The sequence below is a fragment of the Pezoporus flaviventris genome, unplaced genomic scaffold (genome assembly GCF_033815535.1).
Source record: "Pezoporus flaviventris isolate CSIRO_AGI_PZ_B2104156 unplaced genomic scaffold, CSIRO_AGI_Pfla_v1 ptg000096l, whole genome shotgun sequence".
Taxonomy (NCBI): Eukaryota; Metazoa; Chordata; class Aves; order Psittaciformes; family Psittacidae; genus Pezoporus; species Pezoporus flaviventris.
The window spans coordinates 775429-789048 of record NW_026892644.1 but is presented as its reverse complement, the minus strand read 5'-3'; the positions used below and the strand labels follow the sequence as shown (position 1 = coordinate 789048).

At 38.8% G+C, this 13620-nt stretch overlaps 1 protein-coding gene across 2 annotated transcripts in view; it reads left to right on the top strand.

Annotated features, from left to right (window-relative positions):
* The window catches only part of LRP6 (LDL receptor related protein 6), a 127764-nt gene that overhangs the window by 16403 nt on the left and 97741 nt on the right, over positions 1 to 13620 (top strand). The window lies entirely within an intron of this gene.

Here is a 13620-nt window from a genome sequence, read left to right as displayed (position 1 = left end):
TTGATATTTTTATTAATCTGCAGTATAGATCTTACTTATAATATCTTTTTACATGAACAAGCAGGAAAATGACTATTGTACTGCCATTTCACATTTTTTTAGTCAACTTTTTCTGGGGGAGAAATTACTGCATTATTTCTTTGGAGAGGGAAGGGCTGTTTTAGCTGCTTGCAGCTCTTTTACATAATTGTGTGTTTGAGTCTTTTCCTCCAAAAGAATGAAGTCTTTTTGTAAAACATGGCTTCTTTCCCAAACTTCATAGAAATATCCTATCTTGAATATTTTCTTTCACAGTTTCAATAGGCCTTTGACAATATATGAATAGGGAAGTTGTTTCTTTTGCATTACTTATATTTCCAGCTCTGGAAGTGGGAAAAGCATCTTTTTGCTATCTCTTTACAACTTATAAATTTCAGCCAATTATAGCATTAGTTTTATTTTATTGGATTCTAAAACCATTTAAGAATACAAGAAAAGATGTAACACTCATGTTCCTTCCACCCACCATCTGAAAACTGGGAGAACTGAGGAAAACCACAGAGTGTTTCTGATTTGGCTTGTAACCAGAGAGACCAAGGTTCTTGTTAGTTAGGAATAATGTACTCCTGTCTTTTTTTGAAGAGTACTTGTATTTTCCAAGTATGTACAGTAATACAGATCAAAACTAGATGCATACTCTTGCACTCTTTAATAATACTTTAAACAAAGAGGGAACTACAAGAAGAAAAATGAAATAGATCAAAAGTAAAGTGAATTTGTAAATTTTTCCATACTGATGATTTGTTAAAGCAGTATAAGTAAACAATGTGTCTAGATTTAAAGCAAAACAATTTAAACATTGCCCCTCCCCCCCAACTCTAACTCCCTGTTCTCCAAAACAAACAAAAAAATCCCAACCAGGGAAAAAAAACAACCCTTCAACAACTGTAAATGAAAGGCAAAGTCCTTTTTTTTTTTTTGTCTAAATCTTTGTAGAGGTCAAGTACTACCGAGCTTTTGTATAAAGGGTATATTAGGAAGATAATACAGTAATAAACCACTTTGTGTCTTGCCACACTCCAGTTGCAAAAAATTGCAATTCTTGTATACAGTTTTGTGACAAAAAACTTTTCAGGTTTTATTCAATCTGATTACATTTCAGAACGGCCTCCAAAACTTGAAACATAAGTGGAAAGGTGGCATCAGCACAGGGATGTAAATAAATAAAAACTAAATCCCAAACTGGTTTTGCATGCATGCTTCTTTCACTAATATGTACATTTTTATAGCCCTGTAAATGTGTTTTGGTTTCACACTGTTGCCTGGCAGACAGTGGTAGGAATAAAACATAAAAGGATCTAAGAACAGTTAATAAAATCTGAAAGTTGGAAAAGCAAAACTCCTCTCATTTTCCTGCAGTCTAATCCATCTCCTATTATGGTCAGTTGATGATTATTCCAGATACAATTTTAGAAACTCTTGCAATTCAGGAAAAGAAGTGATTTAGCAGCCAAATTTACACTAATGTCATCATTACCCACAAGTTCAATTTTTCCTTAAAGTGTATTTGTCAAGTGTAGTTGATGTAAAGAATTTTTCAAATGTGCTACAGTATCAAGCATCAGTTCAGCCTGGGAGGAGTACAGGGATATTGTCCAGAAAGTTTGGGATTAGGTCAGGAAAGCTAAGACCCAGTTGGAATTGAATCTGTCCAGGGATGTGAAATACAGTAGGAAGGGCTTCTATAGGCATGTTGCAAACAAGACGGACTAGGGATAATGTGGGCCCTCTCCAGAAGGAAATGGGAGAACTGGCTACCCTGGATTTGGAGAAGGCTGAGGTTCTCAGTGAATTCTTTGGCAAGTGCTCTGGCCACACCACCCAAGTTTTGGAAGACAAATGCAGGGACTGGGAGAAAGAAGACCTTAGGCCCACTGTAGGAGAGGATCTGGTTCGAGACCATCTTAGGAACCTGGACATGCACAAGTCCATGGGACCTGGTGAAATCCATCCGCAGGTCCTGAAGGAGCTGGCAAATGAAGCTGCTCAGCCACTGTCCATCGTATTTGAAAAATCATGGCAGTCAGGTGAAATTCTTGATAACTGTAAAAAGGGGAATATAACCCCTGTGTTCAAGAAGGGGAGATACAGACCAGTCAGTCTCACCTGTGTGCCTGGCAGGATCATGGAGCAGATTCTCCTGGAAACCATGCTGGGGCACATGAAAAACAACGAGGTGGGTCGTGAAAGCCAACATGGCTTCACTAAGGGGAAATCCTGCCTGACCAATTTGTTGGCTTTCTCTGATGGGGCTACGGAACTTATGGACAGGGGCAAGGCAGCTGACGTCATCTACCTGGACTTGTGCAAAGCTTTTGCAATTGTCCCACATGACATCCTTGTCTTTAAACTGGAGAGACATGAATTTGATGGATGGACTACTCAGGGGATAAAGAACTAGCTGGATGGCCGCACGTGGGGATTTGTGGTCAATGGCTGAATGCCCAACTGAAGATGGGTAAACAGAGGTGTCCCTTAGGGCTCAGAGTTGGGTATGGTCATGTTCAACACCTTTGTCGGCAACATGGATAGTGGGATTGAGTGCGCCCTCAGCAAGTTTGCTGATCACACCAAGCTGTGTGGTTCGGTTGATACACTGGAGGAAAGGAATGCCATCCAGAGGGACCTCAACATGCTTGTGAGGTGGGCCAGTGCCAGCCTCATGAAGTTCAACCAAGCCAAGTGCAAGGTCCTATACCTGGGTCAGGGCAATCCGAGGCACAGCTACAGGTTGGGCAGAGAAGAGATTCAGAGCAGCCTTGCAGAAAAGGACTTGGGGGTGTTGGTTGATGAGAAACTTAACATGAGCCGCCTTCAGTGTGCACTCGTAGCCCAGAAAGGCAACTGTATACTTAAAAACTTCATAGAATAATAGAATGATTTGGATTGGAAAGGACCTGAAGATCAATTAGTTCAACCACCCTGCCATGGGCAGGGAAACTTCCACTAGACCGGGTTGCTCAAGGCCCTCTCCAGCCTGGACTTGAATGCTGCCAGGGGTGGGGCATCCACGACTGGGCAGTCTGAACCAGTGCCTCACCACTCTCACAGTGAAGAATTTCTGCCCTCTTTCAGTTTAAAACCATTATTTTGAAATGAAATGTGAAGAACAGTATAAGCTAGCACCAATATGTTGACGCAAATAATGTGTTTTCTTGGCTGTGTCCCACATAGGCAAAATTGTTTCAGTAACACTGATGTTTTTAGCAACCTCTCTGCTCTGAGATACTCGGTGGTTGTTCTCTGAAGGTCACTCACTACTCAGTGCTCTTAGTTTGGAAGAATATGATTGGACTCTCTCAGACCATGTTACAGCCACAGTGGGGGCAATCAAAGAATTAACTTGTTCGGGTAGCCTTTGTTAATGCTACCAAAACCAACTGTTAATTGTGTGTGAGGATATATGTGTAAACAAAACACTGGAGTAGAAGTTAGTCTTGGTTCCCATGTCTGTTATCAATAATAACAAATGCAATACACTTACTAGTAGAAGCTATTTTTCATTTGGTAACTGAGGCACAACAGCCAAGTCTCATTTTTACTCTGGTATTTTGTCTAGGAAGCAATCGGGACCTAAAATGTCTAGACTTCTCTTACTGTGAGAAGAATGTACCATCTCCTGTGTACATTTTGAGGTTTGAGCTTCTCATTTCTTATTTTCATGCACTGTAACTTACTTCACTTTTTTCTATTTTAGTTGTTTTGATACTCAATAAAATATTGTGTGTGTACCAGTAAAGAGGAGAAGGGACATCAGATAAAGAGGAAGGGAATGGGGTACTTGCTCAGCCTTTTGAAGTGAGTTAGGGGGTTCAGAACTGTTTCAGGAAGGATCCTTGGTCCTAGTCATCGTTTCTGAAACCTTTTAGTCCTGACCTGTGTTAAACATGAAATCCTCTCAGTGGAATCAGCAACTGGGAATAACACATACTCTGGCACTTTTAATGTTGACTTTTTGCCAGGGGAAGACCAGGTGTTAGACCACCAAGTGCAGGAGAGCGCCAGGTTTAGGAACTGCTCACATGAAAGCTGAGCAAGTGGAAAAGAGGTTTGTCTGCTTCAGCACTCAAGATGAAAAACAGTAAAAAAAGGCATACCTGTTCAGATTCTTGCGCAAGTACTGTTTGAAAATGCAGTATTGTATATTTGTGCTCCTGTTTTCTTGTTATTTTTTTAAATCTGCACAGCCCTTTTGTCCTCAGGGAAAAGACTTCATTATCATCGTTACAGTTCCTCAGAAATTGCCTTTCAGACAACTTGATCAGCTTTCTTCACAAGAAGCACCATCAAAATGAACTAGCTTTTCTCACTCCTAGATGTATTGTTCACTGCAAAGGGAATTTTAAGTGCTTCGAAGAAGTGCTGACTGATTGCTTACTTTTCAGGACATGTTTTAAATCAAGTGACTCTATAGAGTTATCTTAATTGTTAAGCTCTTGTAAAGCTTTTGGGTTGTAAAGGTTTTCAGTTAATGAATGGAATTAGAGTACAAAGAGCTACAACAGTTTTTATGACAGCTGAAGTTGATTTCTGGATGAAGTACTTTCTGCATGTTGGGGAAGATCTTTGGTTTTAACATGTGCCTCTCCCCCATCAGACTTCTCTCTTATTTTTTATTTTCATGTGAAGACTTTGCAGGGAATACATGTAATACTTAGCTGGCTTTCTTTCTAGAATTACTTCTTTTGTTTCTTTGCAAGTTGGGAACTTGACATCTGAGCATGTCAAACACAAAAACAATTGTAGTACAGGCCTTACATCTGCACATCATAACAAAAGATTAATGGAAACTGGTAGTATTTGTTGCCAAGTGGTACATGTTATACAACAATGTAAGGAAAGGAACATGGACAGTTCTAATAACAATTACAGAATCTTTGATTTTGGTGGAAAAACATACTGAAAATAGAAAAAGCAACCAGTTCGGCGAAGGGTGTTTTGTTTGCATGCAAGTTAGTATTATATAAAATGGCACCTTAAATGTAAATTCCAAAAATAATGCAAATAACTGAAGGTTTGCCTTCTAGATTCTCTTGCTTGATGCCACCTCTCCCTTCAGAATATTGCTTCTGGCTGAAAATCCTTCTGCTGCTCCTCTGCTGATACTAACATCTTTCAGAGGCAGCAGATTTAGTGCAGTCAGCTAATTGTTTGCTGTGTAGCCTGGCCTGTGCAGTAAGGAGTTAATTTTGAGGTTTTGTAGATGACTTATATGTATTAAGTATTAAGCTGATATGAAATCTGCAGACTCCTGTGGTGTTGGCACAGAGATTTATAAGGCGTATTTAATCTTTCTTCACCTAAGGAGGTTCTATTAATCAGATGTTGTTGGTTGCAAATACATAACTAAATTCTGTTAACAGCTAGGATATTAAACCAAAAGGTATTTTTTTGTGACTTAAAGATAATGAAGATAACACAAAGATAGCAGTAGTCTTGCAGAGGCTGTTCTGATGACACTGTGTCAGGAGTGGCTTGCTTTGCCTCTCGCCCTCCATGTAACTCTCGGAAGTTCTGAAATGCAGCACCAGTGTTGCTAGCAGCTGGATGATCCTAGCACAGGGACTGCTGGGTGACCTGAATCTTTAGGCATGGGAGACTGTAAGTCAGAGAAGATTGCCTAGGCCAGAATTATGCTTCATGCTTCAAAACCTAACAGTATGCAAAGCAGTGCTTCATCCTGCAAGAGGCTAGCATGACATGTGAAATGTCCTTTCCATCTTCTGCCCCAGAACTACTGCAACTCCCTCTGCTTCAGAAGCATGAGTTTGGGGTTTAGGTCTTGGTCCTGTGAAGATCCTTGTGGCTTCTGGAAACAGGATCAGACACTATTCACTTATTGTAATAACACTGAATATTAATTCTAGGTTTTGGTTTGTTTGGTTTTTTTTATGCCTTTTGTTTTAGTCTCATTGACAGTCTGTTCATTTTGACAGGTTCTTTCACAAAACTGTGCAAGGTTTGTTTGAGAGTTGTCATGTATGGCTCATGTGATACTGGTTTCCTGTCCTGTGCTAGGTTATTTCCATGGGGCTGGATGCTAAAATTGTAAAGGTGTCCTTTTATTGCCAGCTCAGAATGTTAATTTCTTTCTCCTCCTCTCCTTCACCTCACTTGAAGGAGGAGGTGAATGAAGGTAACCAGAAACCCACATATTTAAAACAGAGTGAAGGCTTGCAGCAGTGACCTCTCTTGTAAATCTTGCTGTGCTGGTTTTAGATGTTACTGCCATCGACTGCCTGTCCTCACCCTAGTGCCAGAGGTTGCCAGGAACTCAGAGGAGCACATTCACTAATACATTTAATGTTCAGGTGTTGTACCTAGTTTTCCCTTTGTGCAAGGAGGTGGGAGAGGTTTTGCTTGTTAGAAATCAAACTAGTGTTCATGGAATTGGTTTGTGCAGGACAAACATTTTTCTTATAGACTTAGATGTCTTAAAAGTTGTAGATGCTTTTTAGCTGTATGCAGGTATGAAAATAGCCTTTCTTCCCTGTCTTTGTTTAGTGCTTGGGCTAGAAAACAAGACTGTGGACTGGCTACGTTGAGGGCTGTGCTTTCCTTTCTGCCAGCTTTCCTGTGAATAAGCCAGTAATGTCTTGTCAAAGCACTAAGTTCACTGGCTTTTCTTCACTTTGTGTCTTCAGTTTCAGACTAATTCCAGGGAGGCGTATGAATATGGTATGTTAAATGATTGTCTGTTGATAATTCAAGAGGATGATTTGGCTGTCCCTTAATGTGAACATCCATGCTGCAGTGATAAGAATTAGTAAATTTTATGCAACTTGCTGTAAAGTATCAATCTGAACTTCAGATATTTGCATGCAGTATTTGTTTAATAGGTTAGAGCTAAGTATTTAAACTGAGGTAGTAATTTCTGGTCTGCATGAATAACCTCTGGTGATGATGAGTCTTTGGGCATGCTTCTGTTTATCTGCATTTTCAGTCCCTGCAATTATAATTTAGCATCTAAGTCTAGACTATGAAGACCTGTTGTATTAAAAAAATAAATAAATAAATGAATTGTGAACAAACAAGTTTTCACTAACAAAGTTTTGAATGAAACTTTGTGCTGGGTGAACACAAGGAAAATGATTTGTAAAATCATGATTTTAGACTCCTGGTAAGTATCACTAGCCAGACGTTCATTAAAAAATGTTTGTTCACACACTTTAAAAAAAAATTAAAATAATCCTGAGACAACTTCTAGTAACTGTTAACAGGAAGTCAAAAGGACCGTATATTAATTTCCAGCAGAGTCATAATCTGATACATTGTTCATTCTGCGTTCTCGCCAAAGAAATTCGAAGTAGCATTGCTGTTGAGGAAATAGGCTTTAAAGGAACATTCAAGCTATTTCTGGGGAAGGGGCCAGAGTAAAAAAAATTAAGTAAATAAATATCTTCCTCTCCCCCCAATATAACTTGCATAACTTGGCCATGTTTGTCAGGAAATCATTACTTCTGAATCCATGACATCTACTAAGACTTGTAGGAGAGAGCTTTCAGTTGCTCACTAAAACCATTACAGCTGTCTCAGCTTAATAACTGAAAATTGCTGCAAGAAATTATTTTTTATACTTCATCTGAAGGACGAGTTTTGTTTGTATGCTCTAGTATTTCCAGGCAGGGTATTTTGGAGGGTTTTTTTTTTTTTTTGAAATGACAGTGAGTCTTACTGACAACGTGTAAAAAGCAGATCTGCAGCAGAAGAAATGTATTGGCAAAATTAGCCTTCAGCAAGTACAGCTCACTTCAGCGTGGTTTAAGCTTTTTTTTGTCCCTCCTGGGACCATCATCTTCCCTTTCTAAATAAGCTTCACTGCCAAAACCGTATTTTCTGCCATAAACTGAGATTATACTGAGATACACAATTCTTGCTGTGATACATCAGCCAGCATATTGTACACTTGACCAGTGCATTTGCAGCAGAAATGTATAATCACTGGGCCACAGTGGAAAAAGGGGAGTGTGGTAGTGTCTGGCTTTATCATTAAGGAGTCTGCTTGTTCATGGGCTTGTGGAATGTGCAGATGGATGGAAGAAGGAATACTGGAGGAAAAAAAATCCTTATTTTTTTCATTTAAAATCAAGAAAGGGTTGGTTGGTTGAGGGTTAGGTTATCTCCCTTTGCCCCTCAGCATTTTGGGTAGTGACTGAAATATGTCCATTTTAGAGCTTAAAGTTCGGTCCAAACTTTAGACCAAAGGTTTTGATCTGCATTGTAGAAGATGGAGCAGAAAGTCACCTTTGTTTCTCTGCAAGAAGTTGATCATTGGATTTATGTTGCTGACAAGAAAAAGATTGATTTATGGCAGGCTCATTTCTTGAAAAAAACCTTATAAATCCACTTGCTGGCATGATTTGAAACAGACTGATAATATTTTTTAATTAAACTGTGGATTAAGTTTGTTTAAAAAATGAAAATCATAGCACTCAGCTGTTTGAAAGTTCAGCATGATTAACAAAGTCCATAGAAGAACCATTTTTATTTGGCTGGAAAAAATAAGGCTATCCCTGTGGAGAATGACTGTATTTCAGTACTGTCTTCTCTGTAGAGTGGTCAGGTAAAACATCACAGGATAATGCATTGTACAGAGGACTTTAAGCAAATGCAGCTTTTACAGCATTTGCATTTGCTAAAAAGCAAATACACTTTTACAGTGCAGCTGTTACGGAAGGAGGACACACTAGGGACGTAAATTGTGAGGTAACGTAATAAAATACCTAAAAAAGTGTTTCTAGAACTTGTGTGGTGACCCCAGGACAGGAGAAGATGGTTAATGTTATGGTCAGTGTGCGAGGGTTCTTTGTTTTGCCTGTATCTGAACCAGTACAATACTAATGTTTCAGGTTCTATGTACAGAAGACCTGAAAATGAGCTGAGCAAAGAAAAAGTTAGTGCTTTGGATTTCTGTTTGACACTTGGAGAAAGACTTACTACTTCTAACTCTTTGTTGTATCCGTGTGGTTCATGTGGTGAGTTTCTGGTGTGTTTGTTTCCTTGGTAGGGGTTGCCCCCTTACAGGCTTTTTTTAAAACATCTGGCCCAGTTGTGGGCATTCCCTCATAAGAGAAACAACAGAAAAACCTGAACCTTTGTCTGTGGGAGCAGAGTCTCTTCAGATGGACCAGTGATGCTGTTCCACACTAATGCTCTAGATGTTAAATAGTGTGCTTTAAATGCATATGTGAATGCATATGTGTGGGTGAGAATGTATATGTAATATGTGGTGTCTGTGTCTAGTTAATTGTATTGTATATTTGGAACATTCTAATTGTGTTGTACCTTAAAACCTAAAACACAGACAAGCAAACTCTCCTAAACATCTCCTCCCTCTTTTCCCTTTCTCCCCCACTCCCCCTTCCCAAAAAAAAAAACAAAAAAACCAAACAAAACAACCCCGAAACCAACCAACAAACCCTAAAACCCCATAAATGTGGAAACCTTTTGTTGTTGTTGTTGGACTGATGAACAGAAATATAAAGAATAATAACACATTAACACTGTAGTTTTTTAATTAGAATCCTTCAAATACTCACTTCTTTTCCTTAAGAGAGTGGTATCTATTCTGGGCCTCCCCCCCTCCCCCAGGGTTGTTTAACACATACTTTACACTTTCATTTCTCATGGGAGCCTTGTCGTTTCTCACTTTTACATCTTAATTCCATGTTTCAGTATTAGTTGTATTAAGTTTTCTCTGTCACTTCAAGTAAGAAGCGGTAAAGATAGATTATGCAGCTAAAAGCACTGTTAAGTCAGAGAGCTTTTTTTCCAAATAAATCTATGTAAGTGTGAAATTTATTTTTCTTATTTAAAGGATAAGTATGATCTCTACTCTAGCAGGTTGTTAAAAATTACCTGTAAGCAAAACTGCCTTGCAAATTAAGCTTGCATGATTCTTTTGCTGTGTATTGTAGGAATGCATAGAGACATCTTCAGTTCTCAGGTAGAAGGCTCTTTTACTGAAAATGCATTTATTTGTCATAGAATAAAGCTGTATCTTATATCATCATCTAACTTTTAGGTTAAGCTCTGGAAGACTTCTGAGTAAGCTGTAATGAAAGATGCAATTTTGATTTTGCTGTTTTATTGTGATAACCTGACACACTATTTTAAACAGCATTTAATATAGTGCTTGTTGTGGCCAGAAGTGATGGCTGGGGGTTCGGACTGTGAATTTCTGTTGGCCCCAAGACACGCATAAAAGTAAATGCTTGACTGACAAGGACTGTTGGATGTGGTGTTCAAGCCAGCACTCATCATGGAGCTGGCAGGCGCAGAACGGCTTGGCAAAGTAGTCAATAGTGAAACCAGAGATTTGTTTTAGTGAAGGTCTGATTGCTGCTCAGAACCACTAAAAGCTTTAGCATTAGATAAATTATATAGTCCTAATCAACGTTTTATAGCTACAAACCAAATTTGGATTTAAAGAGATGGATGCTATGAAAGCCTAAAAGTACAATGTGTTCTTGAGGTTTGACAGAAATTTGTTACTTGAGAATAATTGTCTCCTTGCATAAAAATGTCCTTCTAGTTAAATGCAGAAATGAGACTGGGAAAACTGTGAGTTCCTAAACTTGGTTCTTGATCTTAATATATGTGGTTTAGCCCCATTAGTATTGGTGAAATCTCATCAGCTTATATAACCAGAGTATTTTGCCCACTGTTCCGTAGGTAGTCAAAGGGCAGTCTTGTTGATAACTGCAAAACAAAGAGAGGCTCTTTGCTTACAGTCCCAAGTTGCCTTGCCTTAGACCAGATTCCCTCTGAACTGTAGCCCATGGCCCTATTGTTGCATATTCTCTTTTCTGTGTATTCCCCTTTGTATAAAGTGCATGCTGTCAACTGCTTTTACACAGACAATCAGCTAACAAAGGTTAAAAAAAAAAAGAAAAGGGAAAATCCAGAATATAGAGGATTTCTATGCATCAGCTTTTGGATGTCTGGCAGGACATACCTGAAATGGAGCCAAGCAACAACTGGGAGAAAGGCTCAGTGATTTTTGAGTTTTGATAGGCTTTATGGTCATCGGGGGGCTGTATGGCTGCAGAGAAGTCTTCCCATTTTCTCTAGTGAGAATGGAATTACAGAGCCGAAGGGCCACCCGTGCAACAGGGTGGGAAGATTAAGATTTTTGAGCTCTGGTTCCTATTTAAGTTCTTTGTCACTCTCTCCTTTTGAAGCCTGGCTCTCTGCAAACAACTGCTAGTAATCTAAAGTTGAAATCTTCTGAGCTGAATTTCTCATGTGTGGCTGCGATGGATGAGTTACATCAGTATTAGTTATATTAGTTGTCTTCTGTGCTTCTTCAAAACATGCAGCATATGCGTTTGGGTAGTTTGGGACTGACTCTTCCCCGCACCCACCTGCATGGTTTGTAAAATCTCCCAAAGCATCTTGCGTGTTCCTTTAATCCTCCTTCAGACATGTGAAAAGCTCCCTTACAGAATTTGACATGTGGCACCCTAGAAATACATAACCTCAGCCAAAACTTTGAATAAAGAGATGTGCCTTTATAAAGAGGGTGGACTACATTATATTTGCTCTCATGTGCACGCATGTGGCTGTTGACATGTGCAAGTGTATATGCATATTTTATCTGCAGAGTTCACTGGTGTAAATTATTAACAGTATGTGCACCAAAGGATCAACAAACAAGAAGTGCCTGAAATCTGTTGCAGAAGTCAACCCATTAAAAATTGAAGTCCTATATTTAAAACTAAATGAAAGGAAAGAAGGCGACCCTGAAAAATTAAATAGGCTTAAAGAGAACACTCCTGAAATCAAGTGGAAGGTCATGGTAACTAATGGTAGTTATGTGATACCTAAACCTTGACTTGATGCTGCCTGTCATATTACAGATTAAGAAGTCATAGGCTCCTGCTCAAATGATTTGGCATAAGACTCTTCTATTGTTGACTTGCAAGACAGTTTGTTTGGGGATTTAATTCCTGAATTGACAATTGTCTGCTTAAGTAAGAAAAAAATTGGTTTGTGCCAATGAAAAAATCTGCAGAGACAGTTAGCTACAAAGTATATTTATGAAATGAGTGTATTTTAAAAATTTAAAAAAATCATTTTGTACCAATGGAAAAATCAGTAGTAACCTGAAAACAGTTGTACTCAGTGAAGTTTCTGCATTAAAAAGGCTAGTTGGTTTATCAAGATTATCTAGCTGTGCCTTTCTTCTCTTTCTCTCCCCCTCTCCACAGTATTTGCCCCCACCACATACACCATCCACTTTTCCAACTTTAAATTTTCAAAGTATGCTTTACATTCAACTTTGGCGGGAATGTATATAATGTAAACATTAAGCATATCCTCTGGGGCTGTGGCTTTTAAGTATTTTTCTTTCTGAGGTTCTATTTTCCAAAGTATCTTAAAGAAGGTTCTTAGAATCTGTCTTGTGAACCGCCTGGTTTTTCAGGCTGGCTTGTTGTGGTTGACTGTGAAGCTTGGGCAGATAAAAATCACAGCATTAATAGTTACTTTGTCATGGCAGTGTTGAGTATGCTGCTTAGGTGGAGAACTGTGATTTTGTGCAAAGGGAGTTTGTGGCATTCTAGTGTCCAGACTTAAATGATTTTTCTTAGTGCACGACCTAGATGCTATATAAAATTTCTTTTCAGGAACTGCTGAATATTAACTTCAGTTCCCTCTTCCCTCTCCCTCCCCCCTTAAGGTCCTAAAGCTTAATCTAAGTATTTTTTCTGTTAAGTAAGGAAAGACCAAAATCACGCTTAAAATAGTGTAAGGGATGGCTGTTCTCCCTTATGTAAGGGTATGCCAGACCTGGTTAATAAAATGGAGTTTTGTTGAGAATCTGAAAAATGCACAAGCTAGGTAGTGAGAGCAAGTGCCAGGTTATTTCTGTGCTTGCCATTTTCATCGTTGCCTGTTGCTTCCAGGTAAGTTTCTCTTGAGTGACCATGGTCAAGAAGTTCGCATGAACATAAGACACAGCTTGTCAAACATATGTTCTGTAAGTGCTTCGCTAATGTTTTTCTGATGGAAAAGTTCTGGCTCCTTTTTTTAGAAACAATAAGAAAAATCTATGGGAACAGTTAGCCTTTTTTATGACTGACTTTGAAGACATTACATGACTTGTTTCTTCATTTCAGCCTGTCCCTCTGGAATTACAAAGTCGCAATGCTCTGGCTTTTATTTTCTCAGTACTGTCAAGAGCTGTGTATTAATCTTCACAAAGATAGTTCAGTGTTTTCTTGCATGGCTAACTGTAGAGTTGTTAGTCTTAAATAATCTTAATGCTCCAAAATCATAGAATAATATGGACAATTGCTGTATCTGGTGAGTTGACAAAAAAGTTGTAGGCAGACTGTGTACAGAGCAAACCCTTTGACCTTAAATAATTTTATTTCACCTAGAATTACCCTGTTTTGCGCAACTGAAGACAACACCGTTTTAAGGTAGCTGTGTTTCAATGCACAAGAAATCATGTAAGTTAACGAAGTGGTGATTTATGTCCTGGTGCAATCACCACCTAGACATTTGTAGGCTGAGTTATGCAATTTGCATGCCCTGTTACGTAGTTAATCTGATTACACCAATTTATTCAGTGTT